Below are 25038 nucleotides of genomic sequence, written 5' to 3'. Positions count from 1 at the left end.
TACTAAGAAATATCAAACTCCTAGCCAAAGTAACGGTGGTAGTGTTAGTGTGGAAATGAATCCCCGAGAGAGAGAGAGAGAGAGAGAGAGAGAGAGAGAGAGAGAGGGGGGGGGGTCGACCATCGGCCCTTCCCTTGTAACACCTTATAATATCTACCCCGGCAGTATGAGCACATTTGTGTTCCACACCTCACCAGGTACAGAAGCAGCGGGAAGTGAAGAGCACTTCAGCACTCAAAACAGTTGCCTCTCTGCTCATCCCATCTTTATCTACAAGTAAGAGTCTTTAGTGGAGACTGTTTTTAATCCCCTCATTATAATGTATTTTCTGCTGCGTTACGAACCAGACAGATTATTTTATTTCTTTTGACAAAAATCCTCACTTCGACGACCACTTACACTGTAAATCCCTTCTGAATTTATATTACTGCAAACAGAAAGCTTTATTACTCTTACAAGGGACCTTTTGCATTGAGGGAAGTCTTAAAGTCTGTAGTCCGTCCAAGCTGAAAAATAACTATATCCTAAACAGAATGAAGTAATCTTGATATACGAATAAAGTATAGAAGACAACTAGAGACAACAGGAGTAAATTATATATAACTGTCTCTGGATAAAGGCGTCAAACACATAACTCCTATAACATTTTTTTTTTCTTTTTACCTTGCTAGGTTAGAGAATTTCCTTTAATATGTAGGTGTGGATCTGAAAAAAAAATATATATTATGGTATGTGACGGTCACACTTCTTTTAGTACTGCGGTGGCGAGGTTGGTTCGTGCTCCACACTGATGAGGGTGCCTTGCGGCACGATGTTTTTCAACCTGTAGTTTATATAACAATTTGTCGGCCATCATGGCCGGAAGGCTGAAATTCTCTCCCATCCACACTGCAATAGGTCGGGGTGTGTGGATCTGAAAAGAAAAACTTCATTATTAGTTGACGGACAAACGTCTTACTGGCCTTGTTTAGACCTGCTGTGGTGAAGTGGGTTCGAGCCCCACAATATATATGGTAGGTGGTGGCGACCATCATCCATTCACTTGATGTAGTGCTGCCTACTTCTTCATTAGCCTTTATCATTGTTTTTCAGTGCCTTCCCTCCTCTCTTCCTATTCTCCCATCTTTCCTGTCACTTCTTATTGCTTTTCTTTCCTTTACAGGTAGCTATACTTTGAATGACAAGCCAAATGGTTTCCTGTAAGCCAAGAAACCATTTACAACGCTGGGTGGTAACCAGATAACCAAACCATACGTGCTCCCTACATGTCAACAAGTGGGAGGTGGAGGATTAGTGCCCCTCCCAGTAAAACAAATAACTCTAAGTCAAGTGGCCACCCGTTACGGGATTATGGCGTATGGCAATATATATATATATATATATATATATATATATATATATATATATATATATATATATATATATATATACATATATATATATATATATATATATATATATATATATATATATATATATATATATATATATATATATATATATATATATTACCTAGGCTGCTTCTCCCAAGGAAAGGGAGGTAGCCGAGACAGGACGACACACTCCCAATTTGCTCATCCAGTCAAACACATTCATTCCCATCTTAGCCTCAAAGGGGAGAAGGGACAGATCCTCACCAGACCGCACCGCACAAGGGTCAAATGTGCCGTGCAATCAGTGACATCCGCAGCAGGGCCCGACAGTAGAGCTGGTTTACCCCTGCCGCATCGTAATGGACCCATCCTCTTACCCACACCTGACCTGATCAACTGATCAGACAAAATGCGGGAGAATATCCTCTCAGGGCAGCGTCATCATTTTTTCATTCACAGTTTCTCTCCATTCATTTCTATCACGCACAGCCACTCTTCCTAGCTCAACAGACATCCCTCTCGCATCCAGCACTCTCTTTACACTGTCCATCCGTCCTACTCGTGGTCTTACTCTCAGCCTTACACCTCTCACATCAGATCTAGTTATCTTTTTCACCAATCGCTCATTATCCATTCTCTCCATATGCCCAAACCATCGCAACACCCTCTGCTCATCTCGATCAGCCATCTCCCGAACAACTCCAGTTCTCCTTTGCACTTCATAATTTCGCACTCGATCCTTAAGCGTCACTCCACTCGTACTCCTCAGACACCTCATCTCCATTACATTTAAACTTTTCCTCTCTGCTACACCCATATTTCATGTTTCAGCCCATATAACGCAGTCGGTGCTACAGCACCCTCCTACAGCCTTCTCTTTACATCCATTCTAAGCAATCGACATCTAAACACTTTTTTCATTCCTCCCAGCACCTTTCCTACTTCATTCATTCTAAACTTCCATCCACAGCAACGTGTGACCCAAAATACTTAAAACACTCTACCTCCTCAAGCAACTCACCATTCAAAACTATATTCATCCTCCTACCATCTACCAACCTCGTACACTTCATCACTTTACTCCTATTCTCATTTACTTTCAATTTTCTTCTTTCACACACCCTTCCAAACTCCTTTACCAACTGTGTCAGTCACTCCTCTGAATCAGCTACCAGTGCAGTATCATCTGTAAACAGCAGCTGCATCAGATGCCACTCTCTACCATCAACAATCACCAGACTCAGACCTCCACCTAAACTCTTGCATTCACCTTCCTTACAACACCATCCATATAAATATTAAACAACCAAGGCGACATCACACATCCCTGTTGCAGCCCCACTCTCACGGGAAACCAATCACTCACAGTATTTCCCACTCTTGCACATGCTCTACTATTTACATAAAATTTTTTAACTCCTTTTAGTAACGTACCATCATGTCTATACAATCCTAAAACAGTCCACAAGGCCTCCCCATCAGTTCTATCATACGCTTTTTCCAAATCCATGAACGCCCAAAACACACCCTTGCCTTTTTCTAGATACTTTTCACACACCAGTCTCACAGCAAACATCTGATCGATGCATCCCCTCCCTCTCCTAATGCCACATTGCTCATCACCAATCACTCCCTCTGTACCCTCTCTAATTCTTAATTAACACTCTACCATACACCTTACCTACAACACTCAACAGACTTATACCCCTAAAGCTAGTACATTGATACTTATCACCCTTACCTTTACACAACAGGACCACACAAGCACTTGCCCAGTCAACTGGCACCATACCTTGCACAAAACACACATTCAACAATCTTACTAACCAATCAACATTAGTCGCTCCACCACTTTTCAGGCATTCCACAGCACACCCATCCATACCCGCAGCTTTCTGTTTTCATCTCCTTTACTGCCTCCTGCACTTCCTCTTTTGTGATCAGAGAATCATTCAACTCTCATAAGATATTTCTTCCTTGCACCCTTCCATCTGCCACAATCTCAGCCTTCCTTTCCTCCTCTACATTTAACAATTTTTCAAAATACTCCCCCCATCTCTTCCTAACTGCATCAATCTTAGTTAACATCCTTCCATCCTCTGCTTTTACTCGCTCTTCCTTCCCAGACTCTCCCTTTCGCACCCTTCTCACTTCCTTCCAAAACATTTTCTTATTCTGTTGAAAATTCTCAGTCAACCGCCTACCCCACCTCTCATCTGCTGCCACTTTAGCGTCGTGCACAGCCCTTCTCGCCCTATTCCTCTTTTCCTTTTACCTCTCATATGACACCTCATCTTTCCTCTGCAGCCACGCTTCATATGCACGTCTCTTCTCAGCCACAGCCATACTTACTTCCTTGCACCACCATTCACTTCCCTTTCTTACACTACCACCCACACGTCTCACACCACACACCTCTTCCGCATGCCCAACCACAGGACTCTTAAACAACTGCCATTCATCCTCCACACTGCCATGTTCCTGATCTTTCAATGCGTTCCATTCATCTTTCAATTTCTCCTGATACTCTATCATTTTCTCTCTTTTATCCAACTCACTCTTTCAATACCTCCCTGCCACACCTAACTCTCCTAGGTCTCATCTATCTCTTACCTACTCTTATCTTTCCCTCCACCAGGTAGCCGTCAGACATACCTCCACCCTTCCCTTTCAGAACTCTCACATCCAGCAATCATCCCATTACATTCCTGGACACAACCACATAGTCCATCAATGCTCTATCAGCAACCCTTCCACCCTCTTGTCTCACCCACGTATACTTATAAATGTCTTTCTTCTCAAATAGGGTATTTCCAATCACCATCTCTCGCTCAACGCACATCCCTATCATTCGTTCCTCATTTTCATTTCTTCCATGCACACCATGCACACTAACTACACCTTCAACTGCTAAATTTCCCACTCTAGCATTCAGGTCTCCCATCATTACCACATTCACATTCGCTCTAAAACTCTGCAGACAGTCATAAACATCATTCCAGAAAGACTCCCTCGCTTCTGCATCCCTTTCACTACCAGGCCCATATGCACTCACAAACACCCACAACTCACTTTCAAGTTTCGCTTTCACCCACATCATTCTCAATGACACCTCCCTCCATTCAATCACACACTGCTGTACTGCTGGACTCACAAACAAGGCCATATTGTCCTTCCTCTATCAACACCTGACAATCTTCCATTCACTCTTCCAAACATAGTCTCACCCTTTCCTTTCATCTTCGTTTCACTCAAAGCTAACACATCCAACTTACTTCTCACAAACATTCTCCCAAACTCCTCCTTTTTAGCCTTAGTCGTACTACATCCACGCACATTCGTAGACCCAATCTTCAGGGTGTGGGGATAACTCAGTCCCCCATCCCTGTCTTTGGCCTGTCTCTTTTTAGGGACGAAAAAACAGAGGAGGGGGTCGCTAGTCCCCTCACCCCGCCCCTTTTAGTCGCCTTTTACGACACGCAGGGAATACGGTGGCAATATTCATCCTAACAACCTGGCCACACAGTATTAGTACCACCCCATAGCGCGTATAGATTGTGTTCCCCCCGCCACAGGGGGGATCTTTTTATCCATACATTTTTGAAGTCCCCTTTTTCCATAAGTTTGTTTGCATTTTTCAGTATTTCCTCCACAGTGTTTACACTGTGGAAGGTTACTTTCAGCGGCCTTGATTGATTTCTCTCATATTTCCCTAGCCTTTTGTGTTCCTCTATGTCTTCACTACTGCTTTCCTCTGACACTTCCTTCAATATGTTCATTACATTTGCCATCTCCTTTTTATCTCTCGAAATCTTGTTTTTTTATTTCTTCCTCCTCTATTCCAGTGATTACTATAGATTTGTTGATGTCTGCTGAATCTTTGACCAATTTTGGATTGTTTTGGATTTTCTTCACTGCTCTTTTCTTCAACTCTTGTTTCTAAGTCTTTCTTTACTTTCACCATTTTAGCATATGTGGTTTCCACATCATTTTTGTAGCTTTGCATTGTTTCATTTACCTGGGTTATCTTCTCCTCAATATCACTGCTATGATCTATCAGAGGGCTTGCCTGCCTTGGTCTTTGTATCATTTCTGAACTCTTCCATAATACTCTCATGGTTGACAACTGTGCTTGCCATTTCACTAATCTTCCTTCTAAGTGTACCCACCTCAACTGATAATTCATCTATTGTTGTGTCTTTCTTATTAATCTCGTTTACTAAATTCTCATTTTCTTCCTTCTGCATGTGCAACTTCTTTTGAATTTCATTTATTTCATTCTGAAATTTCTTCTCTAATCTGTACACTCGTTCCACCAGCATATTAAGAGTCTCCATTTATACCAGTTCTGTTAGAAATCATCATCCTGCTTTCTACCTTTGTCCCTTTTTTTAACTCCTGTATGTGTGTGTGTGTGTGTGTGTGTGTGTGTGTGTGTGTGTATTCTTATCTAATTGTTCTTACCTAATTGTATCTTTACAGGAATAAGTCAAGCTCGTACTGTCCCGTGTCTTAAACCATATTTTTCGTACATATCCTTAAAATTGTGAATTATTTTGGCACGCACTATTTCATTCGGTAGTGCATTTCACTGATCAATTGCTCTATTTGGGAAGCTAAATTTCCTTACGTCTTTATCACCTCTCTTCTTATGCAGTTCTTTGCAGTGTCCTCTTGCTGATGCTTCACCGTAGGTTAAGTAATCATTTATGTCTATTTTCTCCTTCCCTGATATGCATTTATATAGCATAATCATGTCACCTCTTTTCCTTCATTCTTGTAGTGTTGGTAGATTCAGTTTATTTAATCTTTCTTCGTAGCTTAGATCCCTTAAGTTTGGTACCCATCTTGTAGCGGCCCTTTGAACTTTTTCAATCTTGTCTATGTGTTTTTTGAGATGAGGACTCCAGACTACTGATTCATACTCCAGGGTTGGTCTGATGAATGATGTTATCTTTCTTAGCATGTCTTCATTTATGTATATGAATGCTATTCTCATATTTGCAAGCAGTGTAAACATGTTCCGCACCTTCTCACTGATGTGGTCAGCGGGAGATAGTCTGTTATTGATAATCACACCCAGGTCCTTCTCTCTTTCTGATGTGTGTAGGGTTTTATTTCCTAACGTATAATCCCAATCAGGTCTTTTTCCACTTTTACCAAACTTGATTACATGACACTTGTCCACATTGAATTCCATTAGCCATTTATTACTCCGTTCATGAAGTTTATTTAAATTCTTCTTGTAGCTCTTTACAAGAGTCTGTGTTAATAATTCTCCTTTGTATTTTTGCATCATCTGCAAACATATTTAAATAGGTTTCATTTCCAGTGTTATTGTCTATATCATTTATATACACTAAAAACATGATTGGTGCCAGCACTGAGCCCTGTGGTACTCCACTAGTCACCTCTTTCCATGATGAGTAATTTCTCATTAGTACTGTTCTCATTTCTCTTCTTATGAGAAAATCTTGCATCCAACAATACAGTTTGCCTCGAATTCCTCCTTGATGGTACAGTTTCCATAAAGTCTTTGGTGTGGTACTGTGAAACCAAACTGTCTTTCTATTATCATATTGTGTTCTTCTAGATGATTTACCCAAGCTTTTCTTATAAGCCTTTCTAATACCTTGCTTACAACACTCGTTAGTGATACTGGTCGGTTGTTGAGTGGATTTTGTCTATTCCTTTTCTTGAATAAGGGAACAATGTTTGCTTTCTTCCAAATATCAGGTAGTTTACCTTGACTGAAGGATTTCTTGAAAATTAAAAATAATGGTTTACTTAACTTCTTTGCACATTCACGTAGTACCCAACATGAAATTTCATCAAAACCATTTGTTTTTCCTTTGTCTAATTTATTTAGCTCCTCTTGTATTACTTTTTCTGATGTTTGTATATCTGGTACTATGTGTGGGCATGCATGTTCCACATAATCCCTCTCAAATTTTTTTTCCTCTGTAAAAACTGATTGGAATTTCTTGTTTAGTGCTTCACAAATATCGTTGTGTATAGGTGATTCTCTCGTTCGTAATGAATTGTATTTTATCTTTTACTTTGGTTTTGCTTCTGATGTAGCTGTAAAATAGCTTCAGTTGATCACTACTTTTATTTATGGTATCCTCCTCAAACTGTTTTTGGGCTTCCCTCCTTATTCTTGTATAATCGTTTCCTGCGTGTTTGTAATTATCATATGCCCTTTCACTATTGTGTTTTCTGTATCTATTCCACAACAAATCTTTTTTCTTTTGATTTTTTACATTCTGTATTGAATCATTTCTTTATTTTCTTTTCTGCTTCTCTGTGCTTTGGGATGTATTTCTGGACTCCTATTTCATAAAGTCCACAGAATTTTTTATATATAGCATTTAAATCTTGTCCTCTAAGCTCATTTTCCCAATCATTTCCTAAGAAGTACTTCTTTAGGTCATGATAGTTTCTCTTTTTATAGTTTAGGCTCTTTTTGTAACTTTCATTGCTGTTAACTATGTCATATGCTATCTTGAAGTTGTAATTTAGTATTGCATGGTCGCTTTTTGCCGAATGGAGGGTGGTATATTAAATTATCAATATCGTTTTCTTGCCTAGTAAATATGAGATCTATCACTGAGGGTACATCGAGTCCTCTTTTTCTGATGCTTTCCCTTACATATTGCGTTAGGAAAAACTCTTGCACGAAATCCAGGAGCTTTTGGTCCCAACAGCTTCCTTGGCTTATTATCTCTAGAGTATTCCATTTTATATTTGTATTAAAATCTCCAGTTAGTATAAGTCTTTCCGATTTCTCTTCCATTTTATGTAGTAATGATCTTAAACTCTGAATTGTATTCTCTGCCAGGTCCTCATACTCGTCTCTTTCCCATGTGTTTGACTTGGGTGGCATGTACAAATTGGCTACAGTTACTTTCCCTTCAGATGTATTGATCTCTACTGCAATCAGTTCTACTTGTGAGGGTATATCTAGTTCCATATCTTTGACTTTTAGATTTTTCTTTGTTAATATTATAATTCCTCCTTTTTTTAAGTTCCTATCTCTTCTCCATATATTATATTCCTCTAAGTTTAGGAGGCCATTTGATATCCTTGGTGTTAATTTTGTTTCGGTTAGGCATATTATATGTGGTTCATTTTCTCTGAGATAATCATTCATCTCTAGTAATTTAGATACTATTCCATCCACATTTGAGTACATCAACTTTATCATCTTGTTTATAAACTTGTCTTGACATGGTTCTACTACCTTCCTCCTTTTTATTCCCTCCTGCTTGTGTACCACTTTCGTACCTGCAATCCTATTACTTTGTAAAAAAAAATGTGTTCTTCTCCTCTTCTGATCTTCCCTCATTTTTTTTTTTTTTTTGCTTCCTCCCTCTTCTCTTTCAGTAATTCCAGTTCCTCTTGTGTTAGGCATCTTTTTATCCATACATTTTTGAACTCCTCTTTTTCCATAAGATTCTTTGCATTTTTTAGTATCTCCTCCACGGTGTTTACACTCTGGAAGGTTACCTTTAAGGGTATTGGCTTGCTCCTCTAGTATTTCCCTAATCTTTTGTGTTCCTCTATGTCTTTACTACAGATTTCCTCTGATACTTCTTTGAATATGCTCATTACATTTGCCATCTCCTTTTTGTCTCATGTGATCTTGTTTTTTACTTCTTCCTCTTCTATACCAGTGATTACTATAGATTTGTTGATATCTACTGAATCTCTGAATAACTTAGGATTGTTTTAGATTATTCTTTTCACTTCCTTTTAAATGCTCTTTTCTTCCACCCTTGTTTCTAAATCTTTCTTTACTTTCACCATTTCAGCATACGTGGTTTCCACATCATTTTTGTAGCTTTGCACGGCTTCATTCACCAGTGTTATCTTCTCCTCAGTATCACTGCTCTGGTCTATCAGACTGCTTACTTACCTAATTATCTCTGTATCATTTTTGAACTCTTCCATAATACTCTCGTGGTTGACTATTGTACTTGCCATTTCACTCATTTTTCTCCTAAGTGAACCCAGTTCTGCTGTCAGCTCATCTATGGTTATGTCTTTCTTGTTTTACTTCCTTTCCTAATTTTTCTATTTCTTCCTTTTGCAAGTGCATCTGTTTCTTAATTTCATCAATCTCATTTTGAAAAGCTGTCTCTAGCCTGTGTACTCGTTCCACCAGTTTATTGTGAGTCTCCATTTCAACCAGTTCTTGGTAGAAATCATCGTCCTGCTTTCTACATTTATCCCTTTTCTTTTCCAAATTTGCTTTACTAAAGTATGTGGTCATGTTGCAGTACTAAAGCACATATGGTACTTACATTCCCTGGGGCAGTTGTAGACTAAACAAACGATCAGCCGATTGTGCGCATTCTTACTCTAAGTTCTTTTCTTTTCTGTTTGAACAAGTCTTGCTTAAAACTATTTTTTTTTTAATTAGAACACCATTTAATCTAACCTGGTACAGAGCTTGACTCATATAAAGATACTAATTTAGGTAATGCCAGGCCAAGTTGGCCGTTTATGGAGCGATGGCGGCGAGCTTCTGGTCTCGGTGCCTTGTGTGTGTGTGTGTGTGTGTGTGTGTTTATCTTTTTAGCCACTATTTTCTGCAGATTACTCACTAGAGTCTCAAAAAATATTTCGGTAATCTCTGCTAACTACCGTCAGTTATTTTGGGCATCGTAAGAGGGCTCGTTGCACTTATAATAATTATTCCACCCTTCACACTACGTGTGTAAGGTTAATGAGCAAAATTTTAATGAAAAAAAAAATTGCATTTCCTTCGTCCACACTGGCTCTTTTAAGAACAGAGGTGGTGCTGGAATATAAACGAGAATTTTACATACACAGTAGCCTCATTCAACAGCCAGTGGTAACTACTAGAAGATACAGATTCCATGAAATATTTCGCAGTCCAATGTTGTTACTATTATTCACAGTATTTTCCTTCTACTCTCTTACTTTACTGTACCTAATATTCGCAGTATTTGCTTCCCTTATTTATCACTAAGTTTACAGTTTGCTTGTACTGAAATAAAGCATATATTTAAGCGAAGTGTGAAAGCTAGATGATATAGTCAGTGCCAAGCAGATGCCGACATTAACACTCTTAGGCTGTTATGACTCCCTGTCAGCTGAATAAAATTCTATAGAGTCAGCTGGAATAGAACACCAGAGTTATTTTTCCCCAAGAGATTATTACACGCAGGCTCTTACGATTCACCCTCAGTTAAATAAAATGATCTGGCGTTTGTTGCAGTAAAATAATAGAGAAATACACAACCAGAAGAGAATGAGCTGTAAACTGGCACATTGGCCGGTGTGATCCTTGGATAAGGAAGCTCCCTAGCACCTCTTCTTTGGCAACTTATTTTGTATTGCTTAAATCCTTCTGATATCGCCATACTATGCACAAGTACGGTAGGCTAGAAATTTTTATCAACTAGCAGGATCCAAAACTAAATTGCTAAGGAAGAGGTGATAAAGTTTTTTTTTTTTTTTAATGCGAGGAAGAAAGAACCAAAGGCCATGAGCCCGCAGTAACAGTTCCCTCCAAGAGAAAAACAAAATACAATAGAGAGCCAAATTCAAGAGCCGATCATTTTGAGATGCCTGGACACACTGCATTTGAAAGACTGGAGATCATAGGCAGCAGGAAATGCAGACAGAGGGAGACAGTTCCAGAGCTGACCTGTTGCATAAATGAAAGACTGGGAGTAACGGTTAACCCTTGCATTAGAGAGTTGGACAGAAAAGGGATGAGAGTTTGCTGCCAGACGGGTGCTACGCGCCCGTCGTAGAGGTGGAGGAATGCAAGCAGACAGTTCAGAGGAGCAGTGACCATTAAAGTAGCGATAGAAAAGAGATAAAGATGAAACAGTGCGGCGAAGAGACAGAGGATGAAGGGAGTCAGTAAGAGGAGGAGAGTTAATGAGACGAAAAGCCTTTGACTCCACCCTATTGAGAAGAGCCGTGCTTTCTTAATCGACGAGAATACGGACCATACCATTGAGACGTTTGCCGGTCATTGGTATGTGTATATAATTATCCCTCACTGCATGAAGGGTAGGGAATTGTGTGATTAGTGATATTTATTAACCATGTCCAATTATTGTCTTTAAACTTATCAATCCAATGAAATGCTTTTTTGTTTGTTCATTTTACTCCTGTCTTCTCCAGACATATTCATTCATCTTACAGAGACTTATTTGAACTGGTGTGGTTAGAGACATCCTTCATTAACCCTTTTTGTAAGAGATAACTTTCTTAAACCGAAAATAAAATGCCTGGAGGTAGAAGGAAGGTAACAGAAATACGTCATCGGATTCACGTGGTAATATTTACAGAATTTAACCACAGAAACTCAAGTCTGATCACCTCATTTCCTCTTGGCGACGTGATGTGGGAAGCCTGTGATGGTTTTATTAATGGAACACAACCACCATCAATCATTTCTCATCACTTGGTTTCCTCTTGGCCACATAATGCTGGGATCCGGTGGCAGGTAAGTTCAATTTTCTCGGGATGAGAAGCGGAAGAGGACAGCACTCTTACGGGGCCCGAGAACCTGGGAGTGGCTTCGGTTGCCCTGGCAAGTACCACATCTCTCAAAACAACACATACAACAATACTGTTCTTTTCTACACCGAGAAATGATTCCCCGACGACCATTTCTCAAAGACTTCTTCTAGTCAGTGACACTGAGAGCAATCCAGGACCCAACAACAACAACTGTACATATATCCAACATGCTCAAAATTCATCACTTCGATTCGACAAAGGGTTCAGTTCAGTGCATTCCTGCAAGAACTGGACCCACTTCACCTGTACAACGCTTGCATCCAGAGAACATTACACAAACACATGGACCTGCTCTTTATGCCCATTCCCCTCCCACTCTCTAATCCCCCTCCCCCTCCAGCCCCTCTCCTACTTCCTCCACACTTCCTCAGCCTAACCCATCGATCCTTCCCACACAATCTAATCCCCCAACCCCTCCCATTCCACCACAGTCTAATCTACCCCAACCCTTATCTCTGTCACAACCTTCTCCAAACCCTTCCCCCCCATCCACACCCCCAACTCCTCCCCCAGTGCTGCAGCACCCAACACACATCATACACACAACATTAACATTTTTCAAATATTCATAGATGACATAAACACCAAAAAAAAAAACAAGAACCCACAATTCATCAAACAAGAAAACATACACATTGCCATCTTACAAATAACAGAACTACACAGAACACAAAAAACACCTACATTTCATAATTTCACCACCATCAAACAAGACCGGGTAGACAGCGGTGGCAGCGGAATCATCACCCTGGTACACCAATCAATCAACTTTTCATATACTACTGCACACGCAGAATCACTTCTCTCCCCATATGACACCACAACAGAAGTACATTCAGTTTAAATACGCACTGGCAACATCACACATAACTATCGCTAATTCTGTACATACATTCCCCCCCCCTCAATCATCCCCCACAGTACCACACAATTATTCTCCTCAAATACACTACATCACTGACATACCCAACAACATCCTGGGTGGTGGCTTCTACGCCAAGGCATCGGCCTGGCATGTCAACAACCCTGACAAAGACAGAGGACTGATACTACAATCCCAAACAGATATATAATCTTTTCATCCTCAACAACCTCCATCAACATACCTATATCCCACACCAAGACCTCTTCCTCCAATTATCCCCAGACATCACCTTTTGCTCCCCAAACCTCGTCCCCACAACATCCTGGAACGTGGTCAAAACCCTTGGCTCTAACCACCTCCCGATCATCATCACTACCACAGCAAGAATCGCCCCAGTTGGCCACAGACACACATGTTCTAATTATAAGAGAACTAGGTGGGAGGCCTTCACAAATGAAACAGAACAAAACTTTGAAACATTAAACAGAACACCCATCACAAACATCAACACCGCAGCGCACACTTTCAGTACAGTTGTTCAAAACGCAGACAAAAGACACATCCCTAGCGGCAACAGAAGGAGACACACCCATCACGACGACCGACATGTCATCTGATGCAAGAGACAGCTGCCCACAGACCCAGACTTCGCACCCTTCACTTACAGCTAGATGAAGCACATCATTAGTAACCTTAAGCACTCATCTGCCTGTGGCTCAGACAGTATAAGCAACATACACCATAAACATCTTGGACAACAAGGCATACAAGCACTCACCAACATATTAGACTACTGCTACTCACACAACATACTGTTGTACCCAACATCTGGAAGCATGGTACTATTATCATTATCCCCAAACCCAACAAAGACCCCAAGTTACCTTCCTCACACCGGCCAGCACACTCCTCTGCACCCCCTCCAAAGTCACTGAATGACTGGTACTACAGTTTGTAACACCTCACGTCCCCCTAGCCCTATCGCAACATTGTTTTAGGCCGCTACACTCCACAAACACTCCTCTTACAGACCTTGCACAAAGAGTTTTTGATGACATAAATTCAGCTAGGTGATCACACAGAACACTTCTAGTCATTCTAGACATTAGCAGCTTTTGATGACATTCCTCACCACAACCTCACAAACAAAATATTCAACACAAACATGCACAATAACACAAACAGATGGCTGGCAAAATACTGAACAGGTTGATGTGCACACGTAACATTTGCCAGGTCAGTCAAGAAACATCAGAAACTTCACAAACGGCATTCATCAACGATCTGTTTTGTCCCCTACACTTTTTAACTAATATATGCACGACATACCTACACCCCACACACCACAAATACACATAGCTTCCTATGTAGACGACATAACACTAACATGTATACACCAAAACGCAAACACAGCTGTACACATCCTCTAACCTTGCCTCAACACTCTATACGAATGGTTACTCACAAACAGACTCAAAATAGCCCCAGCCAAATCTACAGTGACCCTTCTCACGAACTGGACAGCAGAACATAGTCACATTCAACACCTAACCATAAACAACACCCCTCCCCCCCACATAAAATCCTTGGTGTTGCATACAGTACATCAATGTCATTTAAACAATACATCACAAACATCAAAAATGTATTAACACCGAGACTCAATACCCTAAGGTCACTTGCCAATACAACATACGGACACAACAAAGAAACCACCACCACATTATACTAACAATATATACTTTCAGTGGTGAACCATGCAAGCCCTGCTTGGGCGTCTAACCTCACTGAAGCACACTAGAACGCCCGACAGACCATACAGAATAAGGCCCTAAAAATAATCACAAGCTGAACGGCTACTGCACCTGCAGACCACCTACACTAAAAAACCAAAGTTCTCAAAGTCAAGGATCATCTAGACATGAAAGGCACACAAATTCTTGCCACAGCTTCCAAAAACCCACGCCATCCACTACACTACATGGCAGCACATCCACACACACCCAGGAACATCAAAAGAACACCAAGCACATGCTTTCATACACAGTTATTGTCATCTCTCCACTCTTGCCGGCCTCAAACAAGCTTCCAGAAGCATACTCATGCTCAGATCACTCGCCGCTCCATTTAGTCACACAAAGACAACACACAGCTGCATGCACGGTCTCCTGATATCCACCTTTTTTAATACGACCTCCCTCGTGACGACACGGTTCACCTGGCAAGGCTGAGATGTGGGCATCATCCAGCCCTCTTGAGGTATCAGAAGAGGCTGGATGGCTCCGTCGCTGATGCCTGTTCAGGATGCAACACAGTACCCCATACTATCAAGCATATTATGGAAGACTGCATTGCACACAAACACCTGTACAAACAACACAACGTACACCCACGCACCAAAGTTTCTGTACACCACTCTGTGGGAGAAAGTGGAAGTCAGAGTTAGAGAGAGGGCAGGGGAACGGACAACCGTGAGTGGTAGCTTAATACTGAGCTACAAGGTAAATGGTGAGAAACTTAATGAAATTGGATTTAAAACATTTCCATGCTGTTCACCAGCAAAACATTACGTTATCATGGAGTCCAGTGAAATTGGTCCAAACACGACCCATCTGTTTCGGATCCTCATCGTATCCTCATCATATAACAAAAGCACCGAGCCAGTTGTATATAAGCTGCGACTGGTCATTATCACTGCATTGATAATTTTTGTGAATATATTGTTCCTGGATTGTTTATACCTATAATATAGAATGACTGTGGAATTCAAACTGATTCTCACAGTAGCTGTGTGGATGGTTATGTTAAAATTATTTTGTATGGACAAATAAACCAAACTGTGTTGGGCAGCGGAGAGAATTCACCAATAATTAACTGTAATTAGATGAAATTAGAAGCAAACTACACAAAATGAGGCAATGAAGATACTGCTCTGGTATCCTGCCCAGCCTTGTTATCCAGGCTCTTACTGTTGCTTCACCTCATATGTGCATTATTTTCCTTCAGTCTCTGTCTCTTCTGTTACTCTTGCTTCCCGGTATCCTCTTGTCTCAAGCAGTCACATTCCTTAGGGAGTTTCTAGTCGTCCGGTCCTTTAACCCCTACTGTATTACATAATTCGTCACATCATACCTCCCACACAAACAACGTTAGTACAAGACTGATGAATCTGTTGCAACGATTATTGGCACTGCCACTACTAACCTCCCTTTTCCGACTGATTGTCTAATTTCCCTCACAATACTAATACCGCTACTCCTGCCACTAATCCGCTATAAATCTGTATAATAATATATATGAATGTCCCTATGGCTGTGTATCTGCTAACTACATTTTCGACAACTCGTCACTTATCCCCCACTGCTGCCCCAGTTACACCCTCCACTCTCCCAGCCACCATCGACCCTACTCCTCCCCCACTCCGACACCACGCTACCCCTCACCTCATCCCTGCGCCACCAAGCCTGTTGTCCACCCTTTTACCGGGTGGTATGCAGTAGGCTAATAATAATAATAATAATAATAATAATAATAATAATTATTATTATTATTATTATTAACAACATAGATGTGTAATGTTCCTAACGTTACATATAAAAACTGCAGACCCAAAACGTGCCTATACTACGGAGCACTGTTATATTAACCACAGAATCGACCGCAGCCCGTTCTTATCATTACCACTTGACCTTCGCTGAAACACTTCATCATGGTAATACAACGCATTGTAGTCCTTTGTGGGATAACTACAACTGTTTGGGAAAAGTAACACAGTACACAACATGCCTATGCATGTGACGTTTCACTGACATCCATCAGTGTAGCCTAGGAGGAGTTAGTGGACAAACATACTGTACAAACGACTGGACATAAACAGAGGCCGATTGCCTCGCATCGGTTTATGACCACCTGACAAAACTGTTACCATCATGCTTTGCAGTTGTCATCATTGTTATAGCAATAATAATAATAATAATAATAATAATAATAATAATGACTATCGGTTGCATTTTTGTGAAGCTGCAGAAAGTGGTGAATATTTTTGGCATATCCGATAGAACCAGGATTCCGGGGGCTTGAATGATGAGTGGATGTAAGCGTGGCCCATTGGATTGGGCAAATACTGGGCTGTCTGGACACTGCTACTCCTCACCCTGCCCTAGGGTGGGAAAGGAGGTACGGATGATGATGATGATGATGATGATCATGATCATGAATAATAATAATAATAATAATGATGATGATGATGATGATGATGATGATAACAACAACAATAATAATAATATTAATAATAGTAGTAGCAGTAGTAAGAATCACATGTTATTAGGCATGATACAGAAGAGGTCAAACACCATAATCTCCATGATAAAACACGAACACAGCTTTGACGTAGGAAACCAAACAATGCTATTGTATGCTGTAATAGTAGGGTTATAGTAATGCTGACTAAATTAATGTTTGACAGAAACCCAACCATTTGTCATGACAAGCAGATACTGAAATGCATCAACACACGCTGTTTCAGTGTTTGTCCTCCGCTGTATCGTGACGAATAACGTGATAATTATTATTATTATTATTATTATTATCATTATTATTATCATTATTATTATTATTATTATTATTATTATATGATGACACCCTGCAAAGCAGGATGGTAACAGTTTTGTCAGGTCATTATATACCGATGTGAGACATTCGGCCTCTGTCGGTTTGTGTCCAGTCGTTTGTTTGTTTGTCCGCTAACTTCTCCTAGGCTACTTGATGGATGTCAGTGAAACATCACATGCGTATTTTAGTGGGTTGTAGGTATGTCGTGCACTGTTACTTTTCCCAGACAGTTGTAGAGATCCCACAAAGGACTACAATGGGTTGTATTACCATGGTGAAGTGCTTCAGCAAAGTCTGCATTTTTTATATGTAATGTTAGGAACACCACATCTATGTTGTTGTTGTTATTAATATAATAATAATTATTATTAGCCTCCTGCATACCACGTATATTTAACAGTACATTGGGTGAACAACAGGCCTAGTGGCCCAGGGATGAGGTGAGGGGTAGCGTGGTGTCGGAGTGGGGGAGGAGTAGGGTCGATGGTGGCTGGGAGAGAGGAGGGTGTAACTGGGGCAGCAGTGGGGGATAAGTGACGAGTTGTCGAAGGTGGCATAGGGAAAATGTAGTAAGCAGATACACAGACATAGGGACATTCATATATATTATTATACAGATTTATGGTGGATTAATAGCAGGAGTAGCGGTATTAGTATTGTGAGGGAAATTAGACAATCAGTCGGAAAAGGGAGGTTAGTAGTGGCAGTGCCAATAATCGTTGCAACAGATTCATCAGTCTTGTACTAACGTTGTTTGTGTGGGAGGTATGATGTGACGAATTATGTAATACAGTAGGGGTTAAAGGACCGGACGACTAGAAACTCCCTAAGGAATGTGACTGCTTGAGACAAGAGGATACCGGGAAGCAAGAGTAACAGAAGAGACAGAGACTGAAGGAAAATAATGCACATATGAGGTGAAGCAACAGTAAGAGCCTGGATAACAAGGCTGGGCAGGATACCAGAGCAGTATCTTCATTGCCTCATTTTGTGTAGTTTGCTTCTAATTTCATCTAATTACAGTTAATTATTGGTGAATTCTCTCCGCTGCCCAACACAGTTTGGTTTATTTGTCCATACAAAATAATTTTAACATAACCATCCACACAGCTACTGTGAGAATCAGCATGAATTCCACAGTCATTCTATATTATAGGTATAAACAATCCAGGAACAATATATTCACAAAAATTATCAATGCAGTGATAATGACCAGTCGCAGCTTATATACAACTGGCTCGGTGCTTTATTTATATGATGAGGATATGATGAGGATCCGAAAAAGATGGGTCGTGTTTGGGCCAATTTCATTGGACTCCATGATAACATAGTAGTCTATGTTATATGCTATGAATGTTACGAACGCATATGTTTTCCAGGCGAACAGTATGAAAATATTTCTAATCCAATGTCATTAAGTTTGTCACCATTCGCCTCGTAGCTCAGTATCAAGCTACCAACCACGGTTGTCCGTTCGCCTGCCCTCTCTCTAACCCTGACTTCCTCTTCCTGCCATCGAGGGGTGCACAGAAACTTTGGTGCGTGGGTGTACATTCCTTGAGAGCTCTGTGGGAAACTCTCGGCTGTGGCTTTCCTTAGGGGCCCATATATACAGTATATATATATATATATATATATATATATATATATATATATATATATATATATATATATATATATATATATATATATATATATATATATATATAAGATCTCCTTTCTGTCACCCACAATCCCATCCATTCATATGCAGATGACTCAACACTTCACAGTTCATTCACACGCAAACACCCATTTACAAAGTCTAATATCTCTAACTCTCAACTCAGTACTGCCATCTCCAGAAATCAAGATTTATCTATGATCAGTGAAAGGGGACAATAATATTTCCATCTCCAAAAGTATTGAAATTCTCGGTGTCTCACTTAACAATGCCCTCAGTTGGACATCTCATGTCAGATCACTTGCTAAAACCGCCTTAAAGAAACTTCGATTATTGTCCAGAGTCCGTAACTTCTTCACTGACGAGCAGTTAGCTATAACATATATAAGTCATGTGCACTCTCAGCTTGAATATTGCTCATCCTTGTGGAATGGATGTGGTTAGGTTGCATTAAAACAACTAGACAAAATTCAGAACAAAACTGTTGGAGTTATTAATAACTCTGCTGTTATAAATAAACTATCTCCCATACAAGTAAGAAGGAATGTTGCCTCCCTTGCATTATTTTACAGATTTTTTTATGGCAAATAATCAGACGAAGTTACGTCCGCTGTGCCACCTCTCCATGTCTTCCCTCGTGCTACATGGGGATCTGGTAACGCTCATGATTGGAATGTCACACAGTCATATTGCAGAACTTCTGCCTATCAGAATTCTTTTATTCCTCGAACTGCATCTCTCTGGAACTCCCTTCCCCGTAGTTTTCCCCCAAACTTCAACTTACAGCTGTTCAAGTACAACTGTTACAGATATTTTGTGGATGCAGGATGCCAGTAATCTGGTGTATGGATTATTATTGTTTTAATTCATTTTCTTCCTTCCTCTGTTCTCTTTTATCTATATCTATCTGTCTATCTATCTATCTATCTATCTAACTATATACATATATATAAATATATAAAGTCTGACTCAATCCTCAGTGTGATGAGGCCCATCGTGCTGTTATCATTACAGTATATGTTGCTGCTGGTAGGCCCTACAAGTCCTCTCAGGCTAAAAACAAAGGCATTTGATTTATACTGACAGTGTCTGCTACATAAATTGCATGATCTGGATGTTTAGACACTACCACTATAGTGATGCCTCCGTGCTCAGCCTCAGCTGTGTGTCCTCTCTAGAGATTTGGAATATTCATTGAGCCACAATAAATAAATTTACCAAAATTATATATCATTGTGACGAATGAATTCGTTGGTCTTCTCATTTGGCAGGACACCAGCATCCAACTGTCTGCAAAACAATCCATTTAACCCACCGCATCCCATTGACGTACTATTGCGGACACCCAATCCCGACCCACTTAGTATCTGCCTGGTGCTGTCTGGCGAAAGAACTGTAGTAGGCTGTTGCGTTTTATGAATGAATTCTGGCATTGTTGGTAACCCTGACTGAGTTTGGGGTGAGTAACATTTTTTGGTTGCATTTATGTTGGTTAATATGGGATAAATGTAAATGATTTTACACCCATAACCGTCAAGTATTTATTGTATGTTGCTGGATTCCATTCCATATCCCCACACATTAAAGTGTGATTGTATTATGAATACGTCAAAAGAGTAGTCCTTGGAACATACAGATGTCAGGCTTACCAAACGTTGCTAGGTGGCCACAGTGAAGAAGCGAAACAGAACCGAAATATGCGGGAAAATATTTGATAATTGAGTGATGTTAATCACAAATTATATCTGTAACCCTTAAAGTATATAACCAGAAATAAGAAAAAAAAAAAAAAGCAGGATAATAAACGTGGTATGGATACGTAGACGTAAGGAATCGGAAAGATTGGCCACCCTTCACCACCAACCAGTCACACCTCCATCCACCCACCGATTCAGACTTTCCTTGACCTAAGATATTGTTCCCTCCCATAAATATACAGTCCATTAGTTATAATTTCAAGAACCAAGTCACTGTAATACTATGTATTTTGAACCCATATCATACCATGTCCAGATTTAGTGATGACAGCCGAACACTTTTTTATTGTACCATGATATTAAACGGGAATAAAGCTCTCCTAACTGTTATTTGATATCGTAATGGTTATGGTTATATAAAAAGTGTAACAACAGAGTGCTGGCAGTCATTACGAATACAGTTGATATAGCAATGTGCATAGATGTCAGTCCATAGTAGTGGCTGTAAACTAGAGCATCATATCATATGAGCTAGTGCATCCATCCAGGCATCCTCCTATGCAACATCCTTTCTACCAAAGGTCCGGTGTTACAGAGCCAAGACCCCCATTGTGAAATATTGTCGATGCCCTGGCTCTTGTAATTAACAGGTCCCGTAACGTTTCTCACATCACAGCTAATGTGACATTCATATTATGAACGTCAATAGCAAGTGCGTGGCTGGAACCCCCAGAAGTTATGCATATCGACGTATTCCTCAGTAAGAACACATATGCCAAAATCCACACACCCACACTTGTTACTCAAATGTGCCTTACCACTCTGTCTATCTGTCTATTGCCAGACGCCTCAGTCCCATAAGGGGTGGCCACAAACAAATCGCCTCCATGTCTCCCTGTCCAGTGCCATTCACTGCCTTGCTCCCAGCTCACACCCTTCTCTCATCCCTTCCACTCCATCCCTCCATCTCATCCTCGGCCTTCCCCTTCCTCTCCCCCCTCCACCTCACGCGCATACACTCCTCGTTAGTCTCTAGGATTTCTTCTAACGCTTTCTATCACACCCACATCCACTCCACAGCGCTCCTTCACTTCCTCATTTGTCAGTCAGTCTCTCCATGTAACACCACATGTTCCTCTCAAATAACTCATTTCCATTGCTCTCACACATTAAAAATAAAAGGGATATGGTATATATAGTAGGACAGAGAGTAACATATTATTTTGCCCTTCATTTCTCACCTTGTAATGTGCTACAAGTTTATCATCCCCTACAACCTTTTGTCCAGGAATATCAGTCGTTACCCCATTCAAAAACATATACAGCAGAAATGCTTTTCAGACTTACTATCAATATTTGCAAGGGAAAATAATCATTGACATGTCAGACAGCGATGTTAATAAAACTGCATCATAGCATAACGTATTTCAACATGCAGATTTATACACTAACATCTTGCAACTCATATCATTTGCCATAAATGATTACCATAGAGACTGAATTTTTACAGCAAAAAATATTCAGTACTTGCTCCATCCTCCATTGTTATCAATGACGGCCTTCAATTGACTGGGCATCAAAGAAACATGGTTATATAGTAGACCAGTATAGAATTACTCCTAAATAATTCCCACTGATATCCCACGAGTTCTGCAAGTTGCTGTTGAGTCCTCTACTGAGCTGGTTGCCATGTGTTAACCATATGACTCCAGATGTCCTTTATGGGGTTCATGTCACATCCCTGACTGGGCCATTCCAACAGTTCCACATATGAATGGTCAAAAAACCAATGTTGGACGGTGTGTGATGTGTGAACCGGGCGTCTGTCCTTGATAAATATTATCCGTCCCTAAAATGGAAGGTCTCGAGCCCATAAATAAGGAAGAAATACACCCTCCAGTATCTCTATATATTGTGTTGCTGTGAACCTGCCCTCTATTTCTGTTATTTCTCCCATTCCATGGAGAGATCCACTCCCAGACGTTACACGTCCCGTTACCACTTCGAGTTTCCTCAAAGAAGTTTCCACGAGCAAAACTGGAATAGTGCAACTTCTAGTATTACATATCTCTCTCTCTCTCTCTCTCTCTCTCTCTCTCTCTCTCTCTCTATATATATATATATATATATATATATATATATATATAAAATGAAACTCACTGGTCTACAGTTACGTAAGCAACACTATACCCTAATACATTATGCCTGTAATACCTATTGCTTATGTTTGTAATACGTACTGTAATATGCAATTCGTGGCCGATTTATCATACTGCATTTTCTGCATCTTAATAATGACTCGCAAAATGAACAATCTTAGCAGTAATTCAACCACCAAATGGGTGCAAAGTGTAATGTTCTCCCTTCCACTATAAAGTTTCCTTGATTGGAACCATAATGAAGGCAACAGAAACAGGCAATTTTAACAAACAAACGTTTAACCTGCAATTATTACTCCTCCTCCTCCAGCAATGCATTCATCCATAGGACGTTGATTTGTTTTTTTCTCGTCACTGAAGACGGCTCGTCCCCAGTACTCCAAATCATCCTGGACATCCTGCTCTGCGAACCTCATGCTCACTTCGCGGTGGCGTTCAGTTAATTGTTTTTTCGCAGGTGTCCGGTGATGAATACCACTTTTGTGCAGGCGAAGTCTCACGGTGCGGGGAGTCACGTCCAGCTGCAATGTCACTGTTACTGATAAAGCATTTGTAATGGGGTTGTGACGAACTGCTTCTAGTAGCTTGCCGATCTTGCTCAGGTGTGGTTTTGCGTGCTGTTCTTCCTCTAGGCAGGTCACGTAAATCGCCTTTTTCCTCCCATCTTCTCAACCATAACCTTACCGTTCTTTTAGAAATGCCAAGGTCTGCTGCAATTTCACATAAGCTTCTGCCACTCTCATGCCGACAATCCGACCCCGCAGAGAGATTCTTTCCTGCTGCTTGTTCTTCTTGTCTCGTTGCACTCCGTTCATAGCTTCTGGATTCCATCAATACTCTTGTTAGAGAACAGCCACCACGCTTCTGGTCCTGCGGTGTGCGGCTGTTCTGACGTCAAGATATTACTCACACCCTCCGTTGGCTGATGAGCAATTCTGTTGTAGATGTTGTGAATCGAGTAACAACTGTATTTCGTGTAATATTTCTGGACAAAGTTAGAGTGGTAGCATTACAAGGCGTATGTAGTGTCAATGACTGCCTAACTAAATAATTACTGTGTCTACGTTTATTGTATCACTCCTGTTTGGCATGACTGAGTGGTAATACACATTTAAGTAACATGTACGGGTGTAATGTTCTCATCAGTGTCCATACTGAAGATTATCCAAACACTGCACTACTTCCGGGAACCACAACCCTGCACTAGGGATTGCCTTTCCTAATATTAACATCACGTAAGCTGTGATGCGTGAAATGTTACGGGACCTGTTAATTACAAGAGCCAGGGCATCGACAATATTTCACAATGGGGGTCTTGGCTCTGTAACACCGGACCTTTGGTAGAAAGGATGTTGCATAGGAGGATGCCTGGATGGATGCACTAGCTCATATGATATGATGCTCTAGTTTACAGCCACTACTATGGACTGACATCTATGCACATTGCTATATCAACTGTATTCGTAATGACTGCCAGCACTCTGTTGTTACACTTTTTATATAACTATAACCATTACGATATCAAATAACAGTTAGGAGAGCTTTATTCCCGTTTAATATCATGGTACAATAAAAAAGTGTTCGGCTGTCATCACTAAATCTGGACATGGTATGATATGGGTTCAAAATACATAGTATTACAGTGACTTGGTTCTTGAAATTATTACTAATGGACTGTATATTTATGGGAGGGAACAATATCTTAGGTCAAGGAAAGTCTGAATCGGTGGGTGGATGGAGGTGTGACTGGTTGGTGGTGAAGGGTGGCCAATCTTTCCGATTCCTTACGTCTACGTATCCATACCACGTTTATTATCCTGCTTTTTTTTTTTTTTTCTTATTTCTGGTTATATACTTTAAGGGTTACAGATATAATTTGTGATTAACATCACTCAATTATCAAATATTTCCCCATATATTTCGGTTCTGTTTCGCTCCTTCACTGTGGCCACCTAGCAACGTTTGGTAAGCCTGACATCTGTATGTTGCAAGGACTACTCTTTTGACGTATTCATAATACAATCACACTTTAATGTGTGGGGATATGGAATGGGATCCAGCAACATACAATAAATACTTGAAGGTTATGGGCGTAAAATCG

General features: G+C 40.4%; 1 long non-coding RNA gene across 1 annotated transcript in view; it reads left to right on the top strand.

Annotated features, from left to right (window-relative positions):
• Positions 1–215: 215 nt before the first annotated feature.
• LOC145391413 (uncharacterized) overlaps positions 216–25038 on the top strand; it is a 115356-nt gene continuing 90533 nt past the window's right edge. The window contains exon 1 of the long non-coding RNA XR_013895843.1: positions 216–276. This is a non-coding gene — a long non-coding RNA (uncharacterized LOC145391413). The remainder of the gene's footprint in view (positions 277–25038) is intronic.

Source organism: Coenobita brevimanus, chromosome 18, assembly GCF_032717465.1.
Source record: "Coenobita brevimanus isolate Jiangsu-jjx chromosome 18, ASM3271746v2, whole genome shotgun sequence".
NCBI lineage: Eukaryota > Metazoa > Arthropoda > Malacostraca > Decapoda > Coenobitidae > Coenobita > Coenobita brevimanus.
The sequence above is the reverse complement of the archived record's forward strand: the minus strand, read 5'-3'. Positions and strand labels throughout refer to the sequence as shown.